Source organism: Vicugna pacos, chromosome 7 (genome assembly GCF_048564905.1).
Source record: "Vicugna pacos chromosome 7, VicPac4, whole genome shotgun sequence".
In the NCBI taxonomy this organism is placed as follows: domain Eukaryota; kingdom Metazoa; phylum Chordata; class Mammalia; order Artiodactyla; family Camelidae; genus Vicugna; species Vicugna pacos.
The window spans coordinates 27,874,164-27,883,842 of NC_132993.1; positions in this window are offsets into that span (position 1 = coordinate 27,874,164).

Below are 9,679 nucleotides of genomic sequence, written 5' to 3' on the forward strand. Positions count from 1 at the left end.
AAATGATGAAAGAGAAAAACTTACAACTAACAGTATTCTACTCAGTAAGGTTTCATTCAGATTTAGATGGAGAGATCCAAAGTTTTACAAACAAGTAAAAGCTAAGAATTCAGCACCATCAAACCAGCTTTACAAGAAATGTTAAAGAGACTTCTTCTCTAAGTAAAAAATAATCAATCACATCTAAAAACATGAAACTTACAAAAGGAAAAATCTCATTGGTAAAGGCAAATATACATTAAAGGTAGTAAATCACATATAAAGCTAGTAGGAAGGTTAAAAGTAGTAAAACCGTCTATCTCTGCAATAAGTAGTTAAGGATACCCAAAACAAAAACATGAAATATGATGTCAAAAACAGTAAACATGGAGGAGAGGAATAAAAATGCAGGGTTCTTAAATGCATTTACCAGAGCGGACTGGGTGTGGGAGGAAAGAAATATGCGTGGAAGATTAAGAGGTACAAACTTCCAGTTGCAAAATAAATGAGTCACAGGTATGAAACATACAGTACAGAGAATATAGTCAATAACTATGTAATATCTTTGAATGGTGACATACTGTAACTAGACTTATTCCAGTGATAAGTTTTGAAATGCACAGAGATATTGAATCACTATGTTGTGTAACAGGAATAACATAGTGTTATCGGTCAATTATACTTCAAAAACATATAAACAAATATACAGAATAAGAGATCAGATTTGTGATTATCAGAGGTGAGGGTGGGAGGAGAGGGAACTGGAGGAAGGCAGTCAAAAGGTACAATCTTCCAGTTATAAGATAATTAAGTATGAGGGATTTAATGTACAACATGATAAATATAAACAACACTGCTATACGCTATATATGAAAGTGATTAAGAGTAATCCTAAGAGTTCTCATCACAAAAAATACTTTTCCTATTTCTTTAATTTTGTATCTATATGAAACAATGGATATTCATTAAACTTACAGTGATCGTCTCTTCATCATGTGTATAAATCAAATAATTATGTTGTACAGAAACTTATACAGTGTTGCATATCAATTATATCCCAATAAAACTGGAAGAAAAAATAAAATTAAAGTAAATTTAAGAAAAAGAAAAAAAGTTTCATTCTATCTTCATTATTCTTCACAGTATTTCCCAACATATGTAAGAAATCCAGCCCTTCATGGCATTGCTCCTGAAAAACAGTTTCATGAACAAAATCATTTGTGAATTGCCACATTTTATTCAGTTTACACTTACATAATACCTTTATAACGATGTGACCTAAGACTACCTTGAAACATCAGATCTGTCTTGTCCAGGATATAGGCATTGATACAGGAGTCACAAATGCTTAAAATAGCAGCTGTCATATATCATGCAATTAACAGTATGTGATAGTATGTTATTTGAATAGGAGGGTTTGGATCTAAACTAGAAAGTCTACAAAGAATTTCTTCAGGAAGTGACAAGTGAAATTAGATCTGATGAATGTGTAGGTGTTAGCTAGAAGTTGAGAAAAGGGCAACGAAAACCACAAGCAAATATGCTGTAGCAGCAGAGAGGATAACAATGCATGAGAAACTGAGAGAAATACCCTTGCTTCCAGGACAAAGGAAGCCCCCATGATAGGTGGATTATGTAAGACTACACTATATAAAGCATTATAGATAGTCAAAAAACTGTACCTTTAGCTAAGAAATAAAGTCATTCAGAGGATTATGAAATAAAATATTTGTGTTTCAAAAATACACCAGAAATACCAAGAGTAAGCTGTACTGTAAACTACGGATTTTGAGAAATAATTATGTGTCAATGTATACTCAGTAGTCTGGTGGGGGAAACTGGTAATGGGAGACACCATGAATGTGTGAGGGCAGGAGGAATATGGAAAATCTCTCTACCATCCTCTTAAATTTTCCATGAACTTAAATTAATCTAAAAAATTATTGGAAGAGACCTATAACTTATGTTGATAAACCAGTTTGAAGATAACTACAGAGATCACAATAACACATGTTAGATTGTTGCAGAGTAACAGTGGTAGAAATTGAGTAGAGGAGACCTCTTGGATACTCATATAATGGATTAAATATGGAGAGTGGGGTAAGAATAAGGTCTTTGGCTTCCAGATTTAGACAGAAAAGATAAGGTTTAGGCTGCATATCTTAAACTTAACAGAGTGCTATATATAAACTGAGTATCAATAAAACTGGAATTAAAAAAAGAGGAATACATATTGAGGAAGATGGCTTTAAATCTGAAAAAAGCCTGGAAAACATATTTTTAATATTTGATAGATCATCTTGGCCAGTGTGTGTAGAACAGGCATGCTTTTACTAATGTTGGGCATAATCCTTATGGATGGCAATTCGTAATATCAACCAAAATTACAAATGCAGTACTTTTGTACTTAGCAATTCTACCTTGGGAAAATCAACCCCAAACACACTACACATGTGTGAAATAATATGCTAACAAGTGTGCTGCATTTTTACAGTAGTAACGCACTGAAAGCAACTTTAATGTCTATGAATAGAGAATGGACTTAATAAATTGTTACACACAAATAGGAGAATATTATGTATCTGTAAAAAAGAACAACAGATCTATGTACAACGTGGAAAGGACTTGAATATATTCTGAAAAGTTAAAAACAAAAGTACTCAATACTGTGAATAATGGATTAATCTTTATGTTAAAAATTTATATACATATTTGCATACACATATACATATACATATGTGTATGTATATTTGTCAACATTTAAAGCGATAGTATTTAATGACAGTGAATACCTGAATTGGGGAAGGGAAAAAGTATGGAGAATCATAAATAAACTTTAAACATTTTTATACTTCTTGATACTTGAAGTTCGCATTTGTATTGATTTTCAATAATTAAACAATTTGAGTCTAAAAAAAATAGCATCAATGATGCTAAATACTGCTGAAAAGGTAAGCAAACTGAGGAATGAAAAGACTGAAATAATTTTCATTAATGCATTAATGAGATTTGTTAATACATATATCTGACTTGGAGATGCTCTGTAGTATCGTAACTCATGTAAAACAGTTTAATTCATATTTTCCCAGATTTATTTGATCATTTGTTTCTTCTTCAAATACCTCACACTGCTAAACAATAGCATCAGTGTTCTATGGAATGCATTTTTGGAAAACATGAAAATTATTCCATAAAATTAAAGGAAAAATATTCTGAATACTTTATCAGGCACTAACAATTACTACCTTAAAAATTCAGTAATTTGGTGGACATGTAAGGCATGTATTTATAACAATGCAATTATACATGATTTCATAAAAATGACATACAAAATTATAACCATTGTGATAAATGGTTTGCAATAGAATATGATAAGTCTTGGATATGGGTGTGCCTGAAATCACTTCATGCTAAACTAGCACCATTAGTCCTTTGAATGACCTACATTTTTAATTTGGCATGAAACCATTTCAAGCTATGTAGTGAAACTAATGAGGCTGCTACAACTGTGCAAAGCAATAATCAACACTACTTTATTGTGGAGAGTTTATTAAGTCCATGCATGAAGTAAACTAAGACAGCTTTTCTTTAAGAAAGGAGACATGTGTTTATACTGTTTGATTGAATAAAAATAAGTATTCCAAATGTGTATGATGCTGGAAGAAATCCAACATCATTAGTTATTTTCAAACAAATGTGCAGCTCTGAGAATCACTCAATGCAATGATTACAGAGACAGTTTTAGTGTTTCCTGGAATGTTTCTTCAACTATTAAGGAAACAATGACACCATGAGAAAACTAAAAATGTTAAATTGCAAAAGCAGCTACTCTGGCTTTAGACTGGGCATAAACACAAACATATTCAAGCTAAGCACATATTTCCAACCAGAAGCCTTCTTAACAAAATGATGCGTTTCTTCTAAAGGAATTATGATCAATAATAGCAAACCTAAATATTTTACCTGAATACATCTGATAGCTAAACATGAACTAAAAATGTAGCATAACAGCAAAAAATAAAGAAAAAAATTGCTGAATCTCATATTAATAATGAATCATTCTTTTCTTAAATGTAAGTAAAATCATATACAGAGTTTATCAGGAACATAAACACTTCTGCAATAATTATTAAGTTGGAGTGAATTTTCAAATTCAGATCAAATGTGATGGTTCTTCCTGCCACTTCATTTAATTCTTGATCTCTCGTATATACAAAGGTGATGAGATGAAATTTCAGCAAACAAAGCATAACATGTACATTTTATTCATTCAATATCCAGCCATCCATCCATTCATTCACTGATTTCTCCAATAAATACTGAATGTAATGTACTGAGACTGCATATACAGCTAAGCCACAGTTCATGCCTTCAAAGAGCTCACAGCCTGGGGGGAGGAGAAGGGTTATTCATGCCACTAAGTATTCCTAACTTGTGAGCTGTAACGTAAGTACAGTATCTACTCAGGTGGGTCATCAGAGAAGACTTCTTGCAGTGTTGACACTGAAGAAAGTTTTGAAGTTTGACTAGGAATCAGTCAGGTGAAGACAGCAGGTAAAGCCATCCCATGGCCATGTTGAAGAACACAGAAGGAAGAAACAGTCAGATGTAAGCAGGGAATGAGAAATTTCCCATTGTTAAGATCAAGAGATGATCAAGACAAAAAGTGTAGATGGAGACCAATAAAATTTACGTTTAAAGTTAAGGATTTTAGAAATAACCATGAATTTATAGAGCTCCTTCAAGTAAAAGACATGGAAAGTAAGAGAAATGCCGAGAAAAAAATCTTAAAAATAGCATCTGAAGCACTTTGAATTATATCTCATGTTTAAATATATATATAACTGTTGTCTCAATCATTGAAGATATAGTACCCCTTTACCTTTATTAGAGTGAATAATACTATAAAAAATATTTTAAAATCATGAACAAAATTATACAGTTGATAAAAATCAGTGCTGTATCTTGTGTGGCCAAAAAAAGATCTGGATAATCATATTTGAAAGGGGCAAGTCATATACATATAATGGGTTGTTTCCCTTAGTTTTATATAATGAGCATACAATTATTTTACTAGTCATTTTAATCATGTGGAAATAATAGTCTTTGATAAAAGAGTGTTAGATCATCATAATGCTCAGGTTCATGAATCTCTGTGGATATATTTTTCTTGAGCATACACTACATATTTCAGTAGTTTTCTAACCTTTTCATTTACTGTTGATGTGTGTGTGTGTGTGTGTGTGTCTGTATGTGTGCATGCCTTACCCTCAAGTGCAGGTATTTATACTATTATTCAAGAACACTTGTTAAAACAAATCATATTGCCATCTGAAAGAAGATAATCTTCTTAATGTAGAACCAGAATGGTATCAGGTAAAAATTAAATTTTATAAATTGGAAATAATAAAACATGGTTATTGAATTTTACCAAAAATGCCATCAAGAGAGATCTTAATTTTCCGATATTGATGGGCTTCCACTTCTCTACATTTATATGCTAGTATAGGGTCAAAACTGTGAAATTTCAATCAAGTGACTTATAAGCAGAAGTTGAAAATTTGGGATAAACAGAAGAGCTGTGTTGTTTGACATGGGAGAAATTAGGCATGTGGGCTATTGAGCATTTGAAATAGAGTTAGTTTAATTTGAGGTATCTTATAAGTATATAATACACATTGGATTTTGTAACTTAGTAAGAAAAAAGAATATAAAATATCACAATAATTTTCTCTTGAACATACAGTAAAAGATGGACATTTTGACACATTGATTTAAATAAAATATACTATTAAATTTAATATCTGTTTATTTTTACTGATTCAGTGTGGCTACTAGAGAATTTGAAATTATATATGTGGCTCACATTTTTGTCTTGCGTTATATTTCTATCAGAGATTGTTGTCCTAGAGAGATTCAAGGGAAGACATTATATTTTAGTAAAATCACTCTAAGGGTTTACTGGCTTGCAATGGGTACCTAGAATGCCCGTGCTCTTTGTCATGAGACGGTCAAATACAAATGGACAACATTTCCCATATCAAGGAGATGCAAATTAATTTATTTAAAAATGTTCATTAGTTATTTTTATCAAATAAGAAGTGATTTCTGACAAATAAAGCATCTACTTATTATTTAATTTACATTAGCTTTTGCAACTAATTGTATAATTCTTAAGGTGTGCTATATATACAAACTAGTCTTTGTGAATCAGAAGAAAAACCAAATCAATGAAAATACATAGGCTTTAAAGAGGTGCATTTTATCCTCATAAAACATTAACAATTTATTTCTCCTTTTTAGTAGTGTTACTAAATGCTTTTATAGCCAAAGGAGTGTTTTTCTCTTCATCTTCATTTTTTTGAATGAAGTTTGAAGAAAAATAAAATTAACCTCTCTTTGGGGATGTCTGTCTTCCTCCTGCAGAGAATATAATCAAAGTTGCTTCCAGAATGCTGCACACTCTCAAACTTGAGAACATTTTAAATGGAGTATTTTCCACAAGAATTTCAAAAGGTGCGTGTTTAGATCACTTAAGCATAAAGCTGATTTTTTAATTTTGTTTTTGAACTTTTAGTAAAGAGCAAAATTTCAATGATTTTCTTTTTAAAGATGATTATCTATTTTATATATAGTAGTTAGTATCTGCAAATCTTGAACTCCCAATTTATCCCTTCCCACCCCTTTCCCCCCAGTAATCATATTTGTTTTCTATGTCGGAGTTTGTTTCTGTATTGTAAATAAGTTCATTTGTGTCACATGGTGATAACATTTTCTCTTTCTGGCTTATGTCACTTAGAATGACAATGTATATGTATGACTGAAGCATTATGCTGTACACCAGAAACTGACACAACGTTGTAAACTTACTATACTTCAATTAAAAAATTAAAGTTAAAAAGAGAGAGAGAGAGAGAGAGAGATGTTATACTTTACTGGCATCCCTAAGATTATGACCAAACATGTCTAATTTGAAGGAATCCTTAAAATATAATTTCAAAATGGACACTCAGTGGTAAGAATTAAGGGAATGGAAGTTTGTAGCAGGTATATGGATTCAAAGAAAATTGAATACCCTTAGAAACCAGTAAGAAAATTCACTTAGAGGAAAGTATTGCATGTGTTTTAGGTGCAGAAATGGCATCTGGGTAGGGAAGTTACTTGTGGGGAATGACTGCTATTAAATTCCTAAGCGAGGCTTTAGGAAGCCAGCAGCAGACAGTCTCTACAATGCTTTTTGTTTTATTTTACAGAGACATTAGTTGCAGGGCTTTTACCAGGTTTGAAGGTGGGTGGGGTCACAGTGAATAAATAGTCAAAGGAGAAGTTAGGGAAGTGAGGGAAAGAGAAAAGCTGTCAGTGACGGGAGCAGCAAAGCAGTGAGATTTTTGGAAAAGAGACGCTTTGTTGGGGTTTAATGGGGTGTGCAGAAAAGTGGAAGAGACACACTAAATTTGTTTAGGATCAAGGGAGAGCTCATCTTCTAATGCTAGTTCTTTCAGTGTTAAATATGCAAATAAATCATTAAAATAAAACTTAAACAAGAGCAAATTAAAAGTAAAAGCATACTCTGCATGTATTATGAGAGCATAATTTTAAACCAGTCTGATACAAAACTCTTTGAAGCTTTCAGAAACATCTCTCTCCTATTTTTCTTCCAGTTCAACTGTATTAATTGTACTCTCCTTCAGCACATAAATCTCTTTCATGCACACCTTTAAGCTTGTCCAATTTGCAAACAATTTTGTTTATCTTGGCCTACTTCATTAACCTACCTATGTGAGTACAGATACAAATTAGCAGCCAGGGAAGAACTTGGAAAATGCTACTGGAACTATTAATTCAAAATTCCAAAGTGGGGATTGGGCAAATTTTGAGGAACCTTAAAAGAGCTTGAAAAAAATCCAGTGAAAACGTTTAACATTCCTTACTGAATTTCACTGACAACTAAGAAGTATATAAACTAAATTGTCCAGTTGCTAGTGTTATTTATATTTAATTGCCAAACCTTAATACTAATGAAGATATTAACTATGAATTCTTCCATTGAAAACTAACTATGCATAAGGCTGTGTTGTAATTTTTAATAAATTAACATTTGAAATTAAATAAAAGTGGAAGTTAGAAAACCATGTTGATAAAATATACATTTTCTGATGGTATACTTGGATCTGGCCTTCCTAACAACTGATAAATGAGATATATATATATATATATATATATATATATATATATATAATAGATAAAGAGCATAAATTTGCTATCTTTTAAACATAGCATGAGGAGCCATCAATTGATAAAAATGTACTTTCAGTTGCTACACCTTTTCTAAAAAGATACTGTTGTATTTAAACAGTAGATTTTTGCATTTGGATAAAAGTAACTGAATGTTTACTGAATGCACCATGTTTATCAACCTCACTCTTATTCTTTTCAATATTCATTAGCCCATAAGACTGTGATTGGAGCAGTATAAATGTTTAAACGTTAGGTAAAATTATTTCACTGTTTCATTTCTCTACTTAGTCCCACAGGTTAGAATAGAGCTTGCTACAAAGCTGACTCTGTCTCACTCATTGTCCTTTAACTGCTTTCAAGATTGCATTGACAATTCCTAGGCTTATCGGTGATGACTCTGAATTCAGTCAACATATCCATTTTTTAAAAATTTCCTCTGTAAAATCCCCATTGCAGCTTTATTCTGAGGTCTAAAAGGTACAGAAAATAATAGTTGTCAAATCACCTCAACAGGGGCGCCCTTGTTATTTCTCCTGCAATTCTGGTAGGCAGCATTTCATTCAGCACAAATGCTTATATGTATTATTTTTTAAATAACTCCTAATATTTGAGAGGACTGAGATAAAACTAAGTTAGAACACTGGGTTTCTTTTAAAAAAGTAGAAATAGCAGGTTTCATATTTTCAGTTCTTTCATGTCAAAAATTGAATACTGTCCTGAACAACTGAATATACAGACAACAGCCAGCTGATACAGGAAAATAAAACTCTGACCAGCAACCTCCACAGCAAGCAGCCCAGGAAACCAAACAACTTCTTCAGTAATTGGCCCAGAAAAATGAGGATTTAGTCATTGACTGTCAGTTTCCCTAATTTCTGCCTCTGCTTCCAATTCAGGACCAACGAGAAAAACTCAAATAAACCCGCTCTCTAAATTCATCATATACCATGTTGTGATTCTACTTCACCCTCCCAACTTCCTCATGTCAATAACCTCCAATCGGAGCTTACCTCTTTTTTTCACTGTTAAGTTTTCCCACTCTCCTGGCTGTCTCTGAGTCTCTGATAAATGCAAGTGATGGTTGCTGATACCCATGCTATAGCAAACTCCCAATAAATAGCCTCTGTTCTCTTTTGTGTTGTTTTCATTTATTTCTACAGCCCAAAAGCTGTTCTGTTTTCAATGTTCCAGAGCAGATTGAGAATTAAGACCATGATTAGCTACTGTTTTTATAAGGTGAGGACTGTCAAGGATATTTTTCTCCCTTAATTTATTATTTTAATGCTTCCCAGCGTTACACTATTTTTTAAGTAAAAATGTATTGCTACAATATGAACCCAGTTCTTTCAGTAACTTACTCGGTGTGTGTGGAAGTTTAGCAAGAATGTTATTGGTATTCCAGGTATTCTAATCAATAGGGCAGCTGCCTGAAGCACGATTTTCTCCAATCAAACCTGAACCA